At 42.1% G+C, this 16,016-nt stretch overlaps 1 protein-coding gene across 3 annotated transcripts in view; it reads left to right on the forward strand.

Annotated features, from left to right (window-relative positions):
* Positions 1-313: 313 nt before the first annotated feature.
* tnr (tenascin R (restrictin, janusin)) overlaps positions 314-16,016 on the forward strand; it is a 162,526-nt gene continuing 146,823 nt past the window's right edge. For 2 of the 3 annotated variants that reach the window (XM_047590240.1, XM_047590241.1), the window contains exon 1: positions 314-1,052. The gene's annotated coding sequence lies outside the window, so the exon portion shown is untranslated. The remainder of the gene's footprint in view (positions 1,053-16,016) is intronic. The other variant, XM_047590242.1, reaches the window with a different exon arrangement.

Consider the following 16,016-nt stretch of genomic DNA (forward strand, 5'->3'; position numbering starts at 1 on the left):
AGTACACAGAGATGTCAGCTAGCATTACATTGTATTTTTATAATTGAAGGAACCAACCATGAATCTTATATTTTGGCAACCTTTCTTGGAAATGAAAAAGAACTCAAGAATGCATTTTGGTCTTTAATTGTTCAAAATGTTTATTTTGATTTTTCAGACAATTTTCTGCTGAGATGCTGTAATTATGGGTCGATAGTAAAAACTGTTTTTCAGTGTGGATTTTCCAATTTTCTGCAGATGTGTCATTGTGTTTTTGAATATTGCGAGGACAAAACAACATTTGCTTTGCGCTTGAGAGAAATGTGAATGAGCTCTTTCAGCATTTATTATGGAAATAATCAGTCGTGTTGCTGTGATTTTGTTTTAATTGTATTGTTTCTTATTTTTTTTTTATTTTAGCTGACGATGCTGCACGCCCAAAATCCTCACGGCACATCTCCATGTTCCCTGCGAGTTAAATTTAATTCGGACTCTCTGAGCAGCACGGCGAGGCGTCAGCCACTAGAGGCTGCACTAGCAAAGACACAGATACATGGATCAATACTGAGAGAGGGAGAGAACGGCAGAACAATCAATGGAGAAGCAGAAAAAGGGAGATGGTGGGATAGCGTGCAGTTCAGCTCAGCGAGGAAGGGTGGCAGAGTGAGGAGATAGCTGGAGTGAGCATTGTGGCAGCTGACAACCTCAAAAAGAGAGAAAGAGAGAGAGAGAGAGAGAAGGGGGGAGGGAGAGAGAGAGTGGAGCACCACGTTGCCCATCCTTATATTCCCCTCTGCAGCTGTGCGAGGCAGAGTGAGCGGTGGAGAGGACAGAGCACATCTGAGTCCAGTGGAAACAGCAGGACCACGTACCACTTGGCTGAGAGATCGATGCGCTTCCGCCGAGCCGCGCAGGAAGGCTGAGTGACCCGTAGGACGTCCGCGCACTACACAGGAAAAGAGGCGAAGAGAGCGAGAGAGTACCCGAAGGGACGGGAGAGAGTGAAGAGAGCTGGAGGGAGAGACGATTACCAGAGGCCAATTTGAAAGCTTTCAGCTGCCCACTCAGACCAGGTGAGTTAACTTGTGCTTCTTGTGTGGAGCGGGGACAGTTGTTCTGCAGGTGCGTTGCGCTTGTGACAGGTGCGCGCGTGTGCGTTTGTGTCTGTTCCCACGCGCGCGTTTATTCGCCTTTGAGTTTGTGCTGCGTGCGTCCTCTTTTTTTTTTTTTCTCGCCTTTAGTTTGTGCATCACCTGCCAGGCAGTCTTCATTATACTCATCTAACCAGGTGATTAACTGGGGAAACTCGCCATCAATCAGGCTGTTATCACGCTGAGCAGAGAGGGACGCGACAATAGTTGCCTAACGACCCACTCTTGCCGGTTTGTGTGGATGTTTGCGTGCGTCTAATTCGAGTGCATCCGCGTGTGCCGTAGAAGGTGTATGAAATCAGCTGAATAGTAGCCACTTGAGAAACAGTCATTTTTTAAATGGGAAAATTTATTATAGTGATTAATGCCATCGCACGCCTGTTTGTCACAGCTGTCATTTGAAGGATGTTTGTTTTTAAACCATTTTTATTTAGATATAACTAATTTAATTTATCACATTCCCATCGAGCGTTGATGAACATTTAAGAATTTACTCAGTTTAGACTCTGGATGTGCCATTTTGTGAAACAATTCTGATACAATTATATATTAATTGTCTCGCCATGCGTGTCGTCAGACCAAACTGTGGTACTTTGAAAGTCAGTCAGCCGACTGCAGTTGTAGTTGTAAAAGTTGCCCACATTTACTGGATCCACTTACGCGTGGGGAAATCGCAAATTCTGTTTTGCCAAACGTGGCTGTGGCTCTGTCAGACGTCTGCAGCACTGTGCCCTTTCTTGACACTTATTAAAAACCTTGCGGACCATTTCCTTCTAAGGCTAATTAACTGTCTTTCCCGCTCAGATAATTCAGTGTGTTTCAGCTGCGCCGACTTATTATGAAACATGGTGACATTTAGAGAGACGGTCTCTCTCCGTGTCCTCATGCTTTTACCTGGCTTGGAAATATCGTGCCTCGGTTGATCTATCCCATCATCCATCTGTGTGTGTCTCCATCCCTCCCTCGGTATCCGTCCCTCTCCCTTTCGCACCCCCCCCCCCCCACTGCTTCCCTCTTTCCCCCCATGTTACCCCGTGAAGGTTATTGCCATATATTGAGTTGGTTTAATTTGTCAAAGTCTGCCAGGCATATTGTCCATGGTCACAACAGGGGATCGAGTTGGGGTGGGGGTGGTGGCGGTGGGGGCTTCACTTCAGTCAGGTCTTGACACGATATTGAAAGCAGTGCTGATATATGCATTACTGGACCTGACAAGAGGCAGATGGAATGACAGAAAAAGGCAGATGCAGTGAAATTGGGAAACACAAGTAGAGAGAAAATCAGCTCAGAAGCTGAGCAGTTCATTTTTGACTCTATTTTTTTTCATAGCTGGTGTGTAGGCAGTGAATGGGGAGGCTTGAGGTTATCGGTCTTTGGATTCATCATTTTCTTTGCGCAGAGCTCGGCTTTTCTTCTCTCCCATGTGTGTCCACTGTCATTAAGATGAGACGCCGAACCTGAGAGATCACTTTCTCCCTCGTGCTCCCTCTCTTTCTCTTCCTGGTTGCACTGGACTCTCTCCGTCTTTGTCTTTACCTCTCACCGGCTCTTTATCTGTTCATTACTCATTCTGTTTCTCTTTGTCACACATGTACATATTCAGAAAAGCGCGCGCACACACACACACACACACACACGCACACACATGGAGGAGTCATCCGTACAAGTGAAGCTGCATTTGTGGACAGTGCTGCTCATTAAACGTTCACCCCTGACTGAATGTAGAAGGAGAGTGTTCGGAGCTCATGTAATTGATATTCAAATTAACAACAGACTATAGCTCCCGTATTAGATTTTTATCATCTGTAATGATGAAGAAAAAGAGGCTTTCGCAAGTGCGCGCGTACAGTTAAAAACCGCATATGGAAACTTAATGGTTTCATGGTTCCCACAATCCCGCTCGCGAGTCGGTTTGTTTAAGAGGCCGTGTTTACTGGTTGAATTTGAAATGCAAATGGTTTCTGTAAATGGCTTAAGGAGCAGGTGGTATCTGCTCATTTTTTTTCTCACATCCCCTCCTCGTCAGGATTATCTTCACGACTTTCCTTTCTGTTTCCAAATCATTCACATTTATTCGAGTGCCAATGGGCAGCAGAACAAGATTGGAATCGTCTGTGTAGTAATTAATAATTTACATAATACTTCATTCTGGGGGAATTTTATTTTCCTCCGCGCCCATTGTTAATTGTGTTAGCTAAGCTTCTGACATTACTTATCGTTAGGAAGACAGTTAAACGTGGACATATCCAGCTCTCATTATCGACTGCAACATCCATCAGATCTCGCACGCGTTTAAACGCAGTAGCGGCAAAGAAACACTCGCATTCATCACACGAGTACGCTCTCTTTTCTTGTTTGCTAATTAGATTTTGCGCTGCTGTGTTTCAGGCACATGTATTATTAATTTGCGCAGTTATATTAACATGCAGTTAACAGCTCTCCTTTCTTGTGCTGTTCTTACATTTAGCACAGTATCTCCCCGTCCCGTGGTTCACCTCGCTGGCCTCCAACACTTTTATCTCAGTCTGCATGATGAATCTTCGCAGACTGCTCTGATTTATGTTTTCAAGGCGGAGGAGCCTGACACCGGCATTTGTCTGAATGAACACGGGAACTCTTACCTGCCTTGCTTTTTCTTTCCTTCCCCATTTTGAGGTTTTGATCTTTGCTGCTTGTCTTCTCTCCTTCACTTACCATTCACCCCATGAGATGACTCTTAAACTAAGTGAATTCAAAAAATGTCTGCAAGCGCAAGACTTGGGAATGTTTTTATCACCACGTCATCTCAGTATTTAGTAGTGTTTCTTTGAGCAGTGTTTTCCCTGGATTGTGTTTATACTGTCCGTCTCACTTTTCCTTCTGTTGGTGAGTTGATGCAAAGCTCTCTTCAAAATGATGGTGATAGAAACTGTCCCGCTCAAGTGTTTTATTTTTTTTTTGCCTGGGTCCAGATCAGACTTGCCGTGAGTTGTACGATGGCGTTTGTTTACCATCGTGAATATCGGTGGATTATAGACACAAATAAACGGCAAAATGTTATTTTGAATTAACTCACGGATCTAATGTTAATTAGCTGCAGTCGATGTTTGACAAGGTATCATCTGCTCTTTGCTAATAAGACGGGAGGTATAATCGCTGTAATGTGTTTGTATTTTTTGCCGAGCCAGTAGTTTAATAACACAGATTCAGTATTTCCCCATACCACGAGACCTGACGGAAAGATTAAAAATTGGTCTATTTGCGCACCTTTAAAAAGCAGCGTGAAGGCTGCTGTTTGTGTTCTTTGCTGCGTTTACGTTTTTCAACTCTATTCGGGATTGTTTATTTCGTCAGAATGTGTTTTTACAGTCTGCTAATAAAGGCAGAGGCTGTTAAAGTGAGCGCTGGAGACAATCCCAACACCGAGCATCAATTCTCTTTACTGTTGATGTTCTCAACCACGGAGCGCTTTATTAACAGAGGACGGATGAATGTGCCAATTATGCTGTTCTTATCAACACACGGTTTGTCCGACCGCCTTGGGCCTCGAACAGCGCAGCACAAGCGTCTCTTCTCTAATGAAAAATAACAGACGGACAGCGGGGCTGATGGAACGGCCAGTTTGCAGTATTTGCTGATTGGGAATGCCCCCGATCCAGCGAGGTGTTGTAAATTTCACATATGCAGCTCCTGTGACAGTGCTGATGGTGGTGAAAAACAGAGGAATCAATGGCGGGATGTCCAAGAAAGCAGCCCTCTGCTCTACTCCGGAGCGCCGGCGAAGGACGCTTATGCTTTCAAACTGTTTTGATGCCCTCTAATTTGACCGCGCGATTGATCGAGCTGTGAAGGTGGTCGGAAGCGCTCAGGAGTGAGTGGTACTGTATGTCACGGGCGATTTAAGGAAGCAGGACAGCAGCTCGGATTGGTTTCGGAGCCTCGCGGGGGGATTTGTTTTAGTGTGTGTTAAACAATAAAGAGAGCGAAAATGACAAAGCTGATAGGATCATAAAATGTGGGGAGAAATGTGAACTGCGCACTTGAAATAATGTGCGCAAGATAGGAGAGCTTTACAGTCAAGTGGGGGATCTTTTTTTTTTTTTTTTTCCTCCTATCAACTCGTACCTGCAAGGCAAATTTCCCACATGGGACGAAATGGCTGAACTGATAAGCCTCTGATTTGTATTATATCACAAAGAGCTGCAGAGACGTAGTCACCTCTGTCCTTATTATCAGTCGGTGAAATCGCAGAAACACGAATTGGTTCTTTAGCCTTTGTGCTCGGGACAGAATCGCAGCTCAGAGTTCAGCCCATGTGTTCTTATTGGGTAAGTATCACTGTTTCCTGGATCCGCGACATGTGGTGTTTCATTACGAAGTACCATCCTCAGCCAGCGTGTGCGATATCTTTTTTATTTTTTTATTTTTTAAAGAAGTCCCCGTCTTTTGAATCTAGTGGGGATATGCCTGAGAGGTTTTATTTTTATCCCCCATCTTCCAGTCCTCCCTAGTGTTCAGAGTAGCTGGGCAGGCCACATTAATGATCCTCATTAGCCAAGGAGCTTGGATTCAGACTGGAATTTTTCCACCTCAGCTGATGCTTAACATTTGGTGTTCTCCTCCCTCTCCTGTCTGTCTTTCTCGCTCTCTGTCTGTCGCACTCTCTTTCTACACCCCCCCCCCCCCCCCCCCCCCCCCTTCACCAACCACCATCATTTTTTTTCACCGTCATCATCATCATCTCCCACTTCCTCTCACCTCACTGTCTGCACTGGGATCTATAAAGGTCTTCCATCTCTTTCAACCACTTCTTCAAATGCAATTTTTTTTTTATAAAGATGTTTACTGCACAGTGCACGTCCCCAGGTACCGGTGTGTACCTGTGCATCGGCGCTTGTGTGTGCGACCGTGTTCGAGTGCGTTGCCGCGCGAGTGTCCCGCGAGAAAAGTGAAATGTTCCAGATGACCTCTGATACTAGATGCTTTTTCTCCCCTACTGTGGAATAAAAAGCTTAAAGTTCAGACGTGAGCCCCCTCCAGGCTGCCTGTGAAGGATGTTCTGATATACAAACATATCGGCTCAAGAGACACCTTTAGCTGAAGGGTAAATATACTCTGGCTCTGTTTATACAACAACTGTGCCGCAGACTTTTGATACTGTTTGATATCTGAACTTTTACGGTCCAGGCTGCAACACTGCATCATTTTGATACTTACTTAAATGTTCCGCCTTTATCTAACCTTTATTTAGGAAGGGAAGTCACACTGCTCAACGTGAGGGGAGAAAAAAAGTCCCCTCAAATGTGCCCTGAATACATGAATTATCCTGAAGTACGGTTCTCTGCTTTCTGTGCTATGGTGAATTTGCATTTTTGGAAAAGCTTCTAATCGCAGAGTCTCATTAACGAAGGGAAAGGTTAAAATTACAATTTTCCTGAAGGCCTTTGTGAAGTAAAAGATGTTTCCTCAATTGTGTGGCTTGTGAAGCTCTTAAACTTTAACATTTCAGGCTCTTTAGAACAAATCCAGTTTGACTTCTACTAAAATACTCTGATAAAGTAGTCTTAGCTATAAAGACAATTAAACATATACCGATAAAGACACAGAACGGTACAGTCTTTTCATATGGCTGGCATTAATTACTCCAACTCCTAAATGGTGTGATCAGAATATTAATCAGCATAAGAGCCTTAAAATATATATGTATGTACATTTAAATGAGATGGTCCCCTCTGCTTGCTGTCGCTTTCCCTCCTAATTAAGTAATCAAACTGGAAACTCAAAACAAGCTTGCTGTACTAATGAAGTGCCGCCTCACTGTATACTGTAAGCTTTAAGACGACAACAGGTTTAAAAATGTTCTCCAAAGTTTAGCATGGAAACCAGCATCTTTATTTTCAGTTCGCTGAGCAGAGAGGCAAACTCTGGAGCGAGTAAAGACGTCTTTTTGATGTTTCAAGTACATCATCCAGTGTGTCAGCGTGGAGAAAGAGAACATAGTGTGGAAAGCCAAAGTTGTTTTTAAATCTTTTTTGGGGCAAATCCAACTCCAGTCTCAAAGTCTTTTTACACGAGTCTACATCATGTCAAGCAAAGTCAACTTTTCAGAAGGAAATTGCAGATCTGTTGCAAGTTTCAATATTTCCCTTTCAGTGGTGTGTTATGTAGGAACCCAAAATAGTGTCAGTTTGAAGTTTGAATTCTTACCCACACGGTAATAGTTCACATTGATATGTGACACCTTACCGATGAATCACAGGAGCATGCTGATCAAGCAGCAACTGCAGCTGACAATCTCCATGAAATCAATCTCCATAAAAGGTTTGGACACGCAAAAGAGAAATCAAAGAGCTACAGGAGAGAAGGCTAACGGTGGAACCACCTCACGTCCTGCATGACAGGAAATAACTTCACGGAACCTGGAAGAGCTTCCATGATATGGAGCTAGAAAGAGCCACTCACAGAGAACTCTGTCGGCAACTTATCCCACCGCTGAATCGACATGGGGAATTATTGGAAATGCCAACAATAGGTGTTAAAACCTGAGGTGCAGAGCACACCAGAAAAACTAGCACATAGACGCCAGAGACCGGCTGTCGTTTTGGTGTGTCACGGTTGGGGAACGGCAAGAAATTGTAAGGTAATGATACCGATGCCATTATCACTCTGATTCTTTATCGATTCCCTTATAAATTCCTCCTGTGTATTTTTGTTTTTTGAAAAAGAAGGCGTTCGTGGTTTCGTGTAAACAACAGAAATTTTATTGAGTTTCCAGACAAGAGATAAAAGCTTGTGTAAGTAAACAAATGGGAAATTCGTCGCTAGATCCTCACTAGCACTGCTCTGCTGAGACTTGTTGCTGGAGATTGTCAAACAAACGGCACTCGTGGTATTTAATGCGTCGTCAACAAATGCTTCGGCATGTCGGTGGTGTTGCTGCCCTTGCTTGAAATTACGGTGCTGCATAAGTTGCGGACTTGGCTCTTAACCGTTTAAGTCTCTCAGCCATTGTGTCTTCCTTGTTGTCACGTGATGTGAACTATGTGCCTCAGCGTAAAGACTCGATAAGGGGACTCGATAAGCATGAATGCTGACGATGTCAGTGAATTGAACCAGTTCTCCATGCCCATCCCTACACAGCAGAATTAAACATGTTTAGAGACAAAATAACAAGCCATGTACCGCCAAAACAGTTGAAGCAAAACAACTGAACTTTATCGCTCATCAGGGAACGTACACGTTCGTCCATTTTTTCGTGGTCATCCCACTGCTGGCTGATGGTAGGATCTATGCGTGCATAAAGGAAATCCTTGATCTCAGTTGGAATGCTACTCTGTTCCTCCTGTCGGCATCGCGGCGGTGTCAGTATTTCTACCCCTACTGACAGCAGAACTGCATTGCAGGTCATTAAAAAGGATCTCGCTCTACTCTTGCTCAAGGAGAAGGACACATTTGACTAAAAAGCTGCTTTTAGACGAAACGTGGCCACCACAAACCAATCAAACCACCTTCATATGGCAGTTAATTGCACATGTGATTAAGAGGTAAGACAGCTATTTGTCTCTGTGAACTTTCCATCTGTCTGCCATTTAGCAGAATGGTGTCATTAACTCAATATGTCCTTAGCTCGTGCGAAAAAACATTCTCATTCCTAGCACACTCCGAGCAATTATAACTGCTCCAGTTGTCCCATTTGCATAGTTACACAGAATATGGATTCTGATAGATTAGATTTTCCACTTTATATGCAAAACAGAGCTGTTATGGATTGGTTTGCTTAAGGTAAACTTAATAATTGGCCCGACTGAGCAACACTTTTGCATAATAGCAAAGGGATAGAGATATATTAATCAGTGTCTGAGTTGCTACAATTAAAAAAAATAAAAAAAAACATTGTGGCAATGCTGTCTGGTCTCTGGCATACGACAGTGTCAAGACATTTAAACATTAAACCTAATACATAAGGGAAATATTTCTGAAAGGATGTGTATAGGCCACATACCAAGGAGGCTTAGTTATGATATATTTGTTATTATTGTTAATGTAATACAATGAGATCATGAGTTTGCATCTCCTCTATGTCAATGGACGAACAATCTCCTAAACCTTTGATTGGACAAATTCATTATGTGTGTATCATATATAAATTTGACTTGATTTGAAACTCCAAAATTACTGATTCGGGTGATTCATATCGTTGCTAACATTTCTAACAGTAAACTACGTATCTGGTCTCTTGCTGCCTGATTTCAACAGAAACTAATGGGATCTACTGTTTGTCTTCAATTTGGCTTGGTTTTTACAGGTCCCCCTGGTGTGCTGCCTCATTATTTTGTGCTGTTTATTCTCACACAATAACAGTAACTTAACTAAAAAAAAAAAAAAAGGATAATTAAATGTTCTATTTTCCTGCATAATTTCTTTGCTCAGAGTTAACACGGATGGGAAACGGAAAGGAAAATATTCTTAGCAGTCGTACAAATTTGTCCCTGTCTTATGAGCTTTGTCACCTCAGATTTGCGAATAAAAATAACTTCATTCATTAGTTTATTGTGTAACAGAGTTGCTGCTGTGCCAAAGGAATTCCAGGGGATAAAGGAACACGGTCGCAAATGCTGCTGTGAAGTCTTTTAAACCTACTCAAATGTACTTTTAGATCAGATCGTGTACACATTCTTTCCATTCCATAACAGTAGTTAATGTGGAGTCCTTACAAGAACTGTGTGTGTGTATAGGTCCAGTGACCTAGTTGAATGACTGCACAGACTCTGTTCTCTTTATAGACTGATAAGATTTTTTCCAGTCAACTTTCATATGATTCATAGTCTGAATCAGAGCTACAGTCTGACAGCCAAGAAGGCGTTTTGGGGATTTAAGAACTGTTAAAGTGTTTTATATTATTTTTGGTGCAATATTCTTTCATTTGCAACCTCTCTGACTATGTTTTGTTATCAGATTGTTCAGTGTGGGTACATGCAGGCAGCCAGAACAAGTTGGAAAGCGTTCTCCTTGTGTGGCTCAGCAGAAGAGGCTTCTGTTGTTCGGCGCCAGCTCTTAATTAATTTTGCTTTTTTTTTTTTCTCCCTCTGATTATTTAAATTATATTTTAAATGAGAGGCAGTGAAACAAAAGTCATTTAGAATTTCTCTGTTTTTGTGGCATTGGATCCAAAATCACTATTTGAATGTCTTGATGGTAACTCGGAGAAGCTGCTTTTGCTCGGTGCCAAGAAAACATCAGTCCCATCTTAAAAAGTTTATTTCACTGCCGCGTCCCTGAAAACTCAACGGCTATAGATTCAGTTGAGATGCACTAGTTTTACTTTTCGAACTCTGCTTGGAAACATCCAGTTTTCTGAGCCGTGGGTTTATTTTTCCATTTTTTGTGATTGAACTCTTTTGTCCTGTTGGACAGTTTTGCATACAGGCGTTCTTCATTGCGCAGGTTAAACAAACAAGATGCATTGTGGTAATTTGTGAGCTCTCAAGCCGCTGGGAGATGAATTACCTTTAACTTGCGGGAGCTCGTTGCCCCTTCTTCCAGGCTCGGTGTTAAGCTAAGTCAATCGCCTCCGGGCTCCATGATCATACTTCAAGCTTTCAGACTTGAGAGTGAATCATCCTTCTCATCTCACTCTCTGCAGGAAATCAAATAAACTTAAGTCCCAAAAGTGTCTGTCTATACCTTTAAGCTTCCCAAAGAAAGATCAAACTTACGATAGAGACTGACTGAATATGACGTCGATCTTGAGCTGATAGATAAATTTGAGGCTCTCTGCTTGGAGCCTGATGTTTGTGTCTCCTCAGGTTGGACTCAAGGTTAATTTTCTCTCTAAACATAGAAATGAAACCCTCATTGACAGCAGAGCCAAGATTTTCAGTGCTCTCCACTGAAGTACATGGGAGTGTTTTTGAGGCTTTGATAAAAGCTGTCGTGAAGAGACCACTGAAGCTTGGTGGAGCGGGTTTGTCTTTTCGTCATCTGAAATGTCTTTCAGCCATAGATTTTAAATTGGAGGCGCAATTGTAGACCACATACCAAGTATATAAACCCTTTCTGTAATATTGGCAACATAAGGAACCTCTGCTGTACAACAAGCTGCACAGGTTTTACATCTACACTATAAAAAAACACTATTTTCTGGTTTATGTTGGGCGAGTAATAACTTAATGGTACATAGATTTCATAAACGTTAAAGTGCTTAAATTTATATTACAGGACCAGATAGGATAAACTGAATGAAACGCAACAAGAGCTATCCAATAATCCGTGCAGTTTATCTATATAATAATACTAGAGCACAGTTCAGTAGGTTGGGACGGTTAATTAACTCATTCTGAGACATTAATCCAGACAGTGCGTATCATTAATCAGAGCACTGGTGTCTAGGTCACAGAGATTTGTGGCAATTTGGCACAAAACAATTATTGCCTGCGGTGGTAGTGAAATACCTGTACGTGAATAGAGGTACAGAGGTAGTTTTCCTGTTACCTCTCTTTCACCTTTGGAGCGTTTAAATAGTTGTAGCCGTAACTTTTATGGCGTTATTCTATCACGAACCGTTAGAAACCCAAATGACTTCCTGACAGCTACTGGGTCACAAGGCAGAAGGCTGTGTACTGCTGTGCTGCTGATTAAATTCACCCAATAATTAAGCAGACATCATTGATTCCCTGCAGAGAAATGGAGAAACGGAGAGAGTGTGTGTGAGAGAGGCTCCGTGCTTCCTGTAGCCCCTGCAGCGGTGGGCCAGTCAGATATGCGTAATTTGGGAAATGAGTAGAAGTCAATTCCACTTAAACAGACAGTGGTGGTTGGACACGTCGATGGTTCCACGCATTGTTGACTCGCATCATTTTCGTCCTCCCTGACTTCCCCTGTGTAATTGACAGGGCGATCGAAGGGCATGAGAATGTGCGTCCCAGATTATTGTTGTTGTGTGTGTGTGTGACTCTAATGTGCAGCCGTGTAAGAATCATGCAGCTCGGACAAATAAGGACACTTGAGCATGTGTGACAGTCAGAGGCTTAAAAAGTCCAGCTCGATGACCTCACGTGCATAAGTGCGAGGTTAGGGGTTAGTTAGTAAAATTACTGATGGCAGTAGTTTTTAGCAGTGCTAATATATGCCTGTGTGGGTTCCTGTCTTTCTCTGCCAGTGTTGTTTTTTTTCTCACATCTGTGTGGGCAGGCATAATACACACCACACATTACAGGCAAACACACCAGAGAGCAGAAAAAGCAGCAAGCTGTTTCACATTTGATGTCAGTGCTTTTTGCTCTTTAGGTATTGTAGTTATGCCGCCACTGCCTGGCTACCAGAGCTACCACAGTTAGCGAACGAGTTGAATCTGTCAGTGTTATATGTGTCGTATTATATGTCTTGAACTTGAAGTGCTCCACATGTTTTGTTACAATGTCTCAGGTCTCTCACAAAAGAGAGAATAGTTCATGAAATCGTGACAAATGACGAATAGAAATACTGTAGAAATGTATTTTATGTCAGGGTAAACATATACTACGAAGTCAGTAGCAGGAAAATGTGATACATGTGATGTGTTGCTTTTTTCAGAACTTAAGTTACTGTCAGATTAGTTACATGAATATGAGTCTTACACTTTGTCTGTGGATTGTTGGTGACTGGCAGCTCAGGTACTTTCATGGGTGGCACAATATTAAAATGGGAAAACACTCATAAGCTCCACAAATAAGATCCCTAAAGGTCGGCACCTTGGCAGTGCCCGACTATGACTTAATCCTGGGTATTTCCAAAATGGGCAATGGGGCGATGCTTCACTGGAGCTGAGGCAGACACCTGGCAATATATGAGGGCACCCTGCTGTCAGTCAAAGCAGCCCTTAAAAAACAAAAAAAAAACACAAAACCTTAAATAGGCGTATATTTAATCCTTCACCCAGTACGATTGTTGTATACGGAGAATAGATGTGTGCACGTTTTTGTCTCCTCTAAAGATGGACTCACTTTTGAAGCCTGCCTCAAGTGGTCATTTGAAGAACTGCACCTTTTTTTTTTTTTTTTTTTTAACCACGTTTGCCTCTTTTTTCAGCCCCTATGTTTCTGCTTTGCATCAGTTGCTTCCCATTCAGGTCATCAGGACAAGACGAGCATTTGTGTAAATAACCTGAGTGAATATCTTCTTTGGTTAGATGTAAACTATAGTTTGAGTTTGTTAAAAAAAGATCATATTTCATGCTGTATAAAGCTATATGTGCATATATATCTGTTCACATTCTGCATCAGTGGTGGATGAATTCTGCACTCATGATGCATTTTTTTTTCCTCAGACAAATATTTTTTTGGATTAGAGTTTTGAGTTCCTCAAAGGGTCTTCTTCATAGCAGCACCAGCAGCTGAACCAAACCGGTGGGGGGAAAAACATGATTATACGAAGCAGAGTTTAAGAAATGTTTGGCATGTGTGTTGCTCCAGTAAAGAGAAGATCAGTGTACCTGCAGTACTCCGATTTAGACTATCTTGCTCTCTGCATAGAGCCAAAACTGGAGGTGAAATGTGCTGTTGGGCTGCCAGAGCAGAATTCTCCTAACTTCAATTTAACATGAGTTTTAGCATATATATTTTTTAAACCGCTGTTATGGATCATCGTTTAATTATGGATGTGCAACTGAACTTCATCCAAACAAGTTAAAGTTAAAGCTGTTCTTGTGGTTTAAAAATGTAAAGTGTTTATAACTTTAGAGACGTTGAAGGTTGAACATTCACTGATCGCAGACGCAGCGAAGCAACTGAATGTGATGAGCGGCCTTTCAAAGACTGTCTTTTCTTGAAAAAGATTTTACAAAAGGTGGCTATGAGTGATGACAATGACTTGCTAATATCATGCAGGTCCTGCCCGAGCTTCAGTCTTGAGAGTTTCGTCTAGATCAGTGGCTGTAATTTCAGTGGACTAGAGGACCGAACCATCAGTATCCGCTGCCTTTGTAGATCGGTTCGCCTTTATCCTCTTCCAGGCACGATCCACTTTCCAGCGTCCTCAGTTATTCGTCTCTCGTTCATTTCTCAGTACGCCATCATCCTGATGTGTTTCCTCTCCTCATCAGCGTTAGATTTCCCAGCAGCTGAGCTAAATGACGCAAGCTTTAGATACATCTAAATGCAGCCCGGGATCCAGATATGTTTCTTTATCTGTGCTTCGGCGTGCAGCTGTCATCCCGTCTAAAAGCTAAACTGTTTTCCGTTCACATACAGTCATAACACATTACAGATATACGGCTGCCATGTGGAAGGCGCTAGATGAATAATGCAGTAATATTTTGCTGTAAAAAAAAAATAACACATACCCCCCTATGAAATGCAAAGATGCTGTCAGTGAAGAACACAACTTTAAAGAGATCAAATGCAAATATCAGTAGCATGCTCTTAGTAAATCTAGTACTAGTGTGTGTGATAAATAAACCGCAATACGCCATGAGAATATCGTGGCTCATGCTGTAGACTGGGTGTTGCAGTTCACTTGATTTTATACCACTCGCGATATTTCTTTCTTTTCTCTATGCTAAGGACGGGGCTGTAGCGCGTCGTACGCTGGTGATTGCTGTGTCGCTGTGTAGTTACGCTGCCAAAACACCGGTCGGCAAAGTCATTTAAGTCGAAGCGAACAGAACTCGAGCAGCGTTCGCGTTTAAATAAATCACTGCAACACAGAAAATAAGAGGTTACCTTAAAAGAGACGGTGGTGAGACTTTACTTGTGCAGGCACAGTCGGTGCTTTCACACCTGGGTGGTTTTTCCGGAACTGGCAACGTTTCCCCCCTCCAGGTCAGTTTGTTAAGGCTGGTGTGAACGCAACAACAATCACACTCATTTTCACAACAAACATAGAGCTACAGAGAAAAGTTTCAGGTCATAATGCAGTCGCCCCCTTCGCTGGTTCCTTTCCGTGACCATGTTACCCATGGAGGAATATGACTTCTATTTATAAGCTTATAAATTCATAACCAAGCAGTTTGCCTGATGTGGAATAGGCTGTTTTATGCCTTTTCTGCTTTACTAAGCGCGTGGAGTGATAACATTGTCTCCATTACCCTGGAAACATAAGCCAAACCAAGGTTAAATGCAGCACTGTGACATATTGTATAAATTTCTGTGTGAATAAGAGCAAAATGTATCGTTGTGAAAGCACACTTAGAGACACGGACGAGGAAATGGAACTCGGACCAGATCACAGTTGTTGCAGTCCGTGTCACTAGCTACGTTTGCATTCAGTTTTATTGCTAAAATAAAAGCGATATTTCTGAAATTTCGATTAAGTACAATAGTGTTTTGTACGTGTTTCCATTGAAAGGTTTTCTGTGAATGAGCTGGGACTCTCACTGTGACTTCACTTTGATCTGCGTCATCTCTGGGGAAAAAAAAAAGCGTTTCGATTTCACTTTTGCGATACATTTTTGTATTGCTACATCTGAAAAAAAAAACACCTCATGAGAGCATAAAAATGTTTTTGCAATATTTAGGTTTTGCACATTTCTAGTATTAATGGAAACACAGCATCTGTCACCTGTCACTTCATTTATGTGGAACATTTTGGTGGTGCATTGAAGCTGTTTGTAAGGACTAAACATGTTTCAGAAATGTGAGGAGTAGGTTATTTTTGATAGAAAGAATGATGTTGTTTTTTTTGTGTGTTTTTTTTTTTTTTTTGAATAAATGTGAAACGATCAATATCCTCTGAGCTAAAAGCCAGCCGTCTGGAGAGTCCAGCGTCATCCGTAGCGATCCATGGCTTATCACCAGTTCATGAGCACAGCATGCATTCCTAATCAGCTTAGGAAGTATTAACCTCACTTTTTCTCTTCCAGCCGTGCGCTTCTTCAACAGAATTTAAACCTAATTTTAATAAATTGCGTAATATTGTGCCTCACAAACTGAG

Source organism: Mugil cephalus, chromosome 7, assembly GCF_022458985.1.
Source record: "Mugil cephalus isolate CIBA_MC_2020 chromosome 7, CIBA_Mcephalus_1.1, whole genome shotgun sequence".
NCBI classification, from domain to species: domain Eukaryota; kingdom Metazoa; phylum Chordata; class Actinopteri; order Mugiliformes; family Mugilidae; genus Mugil; species Mugil cephalus.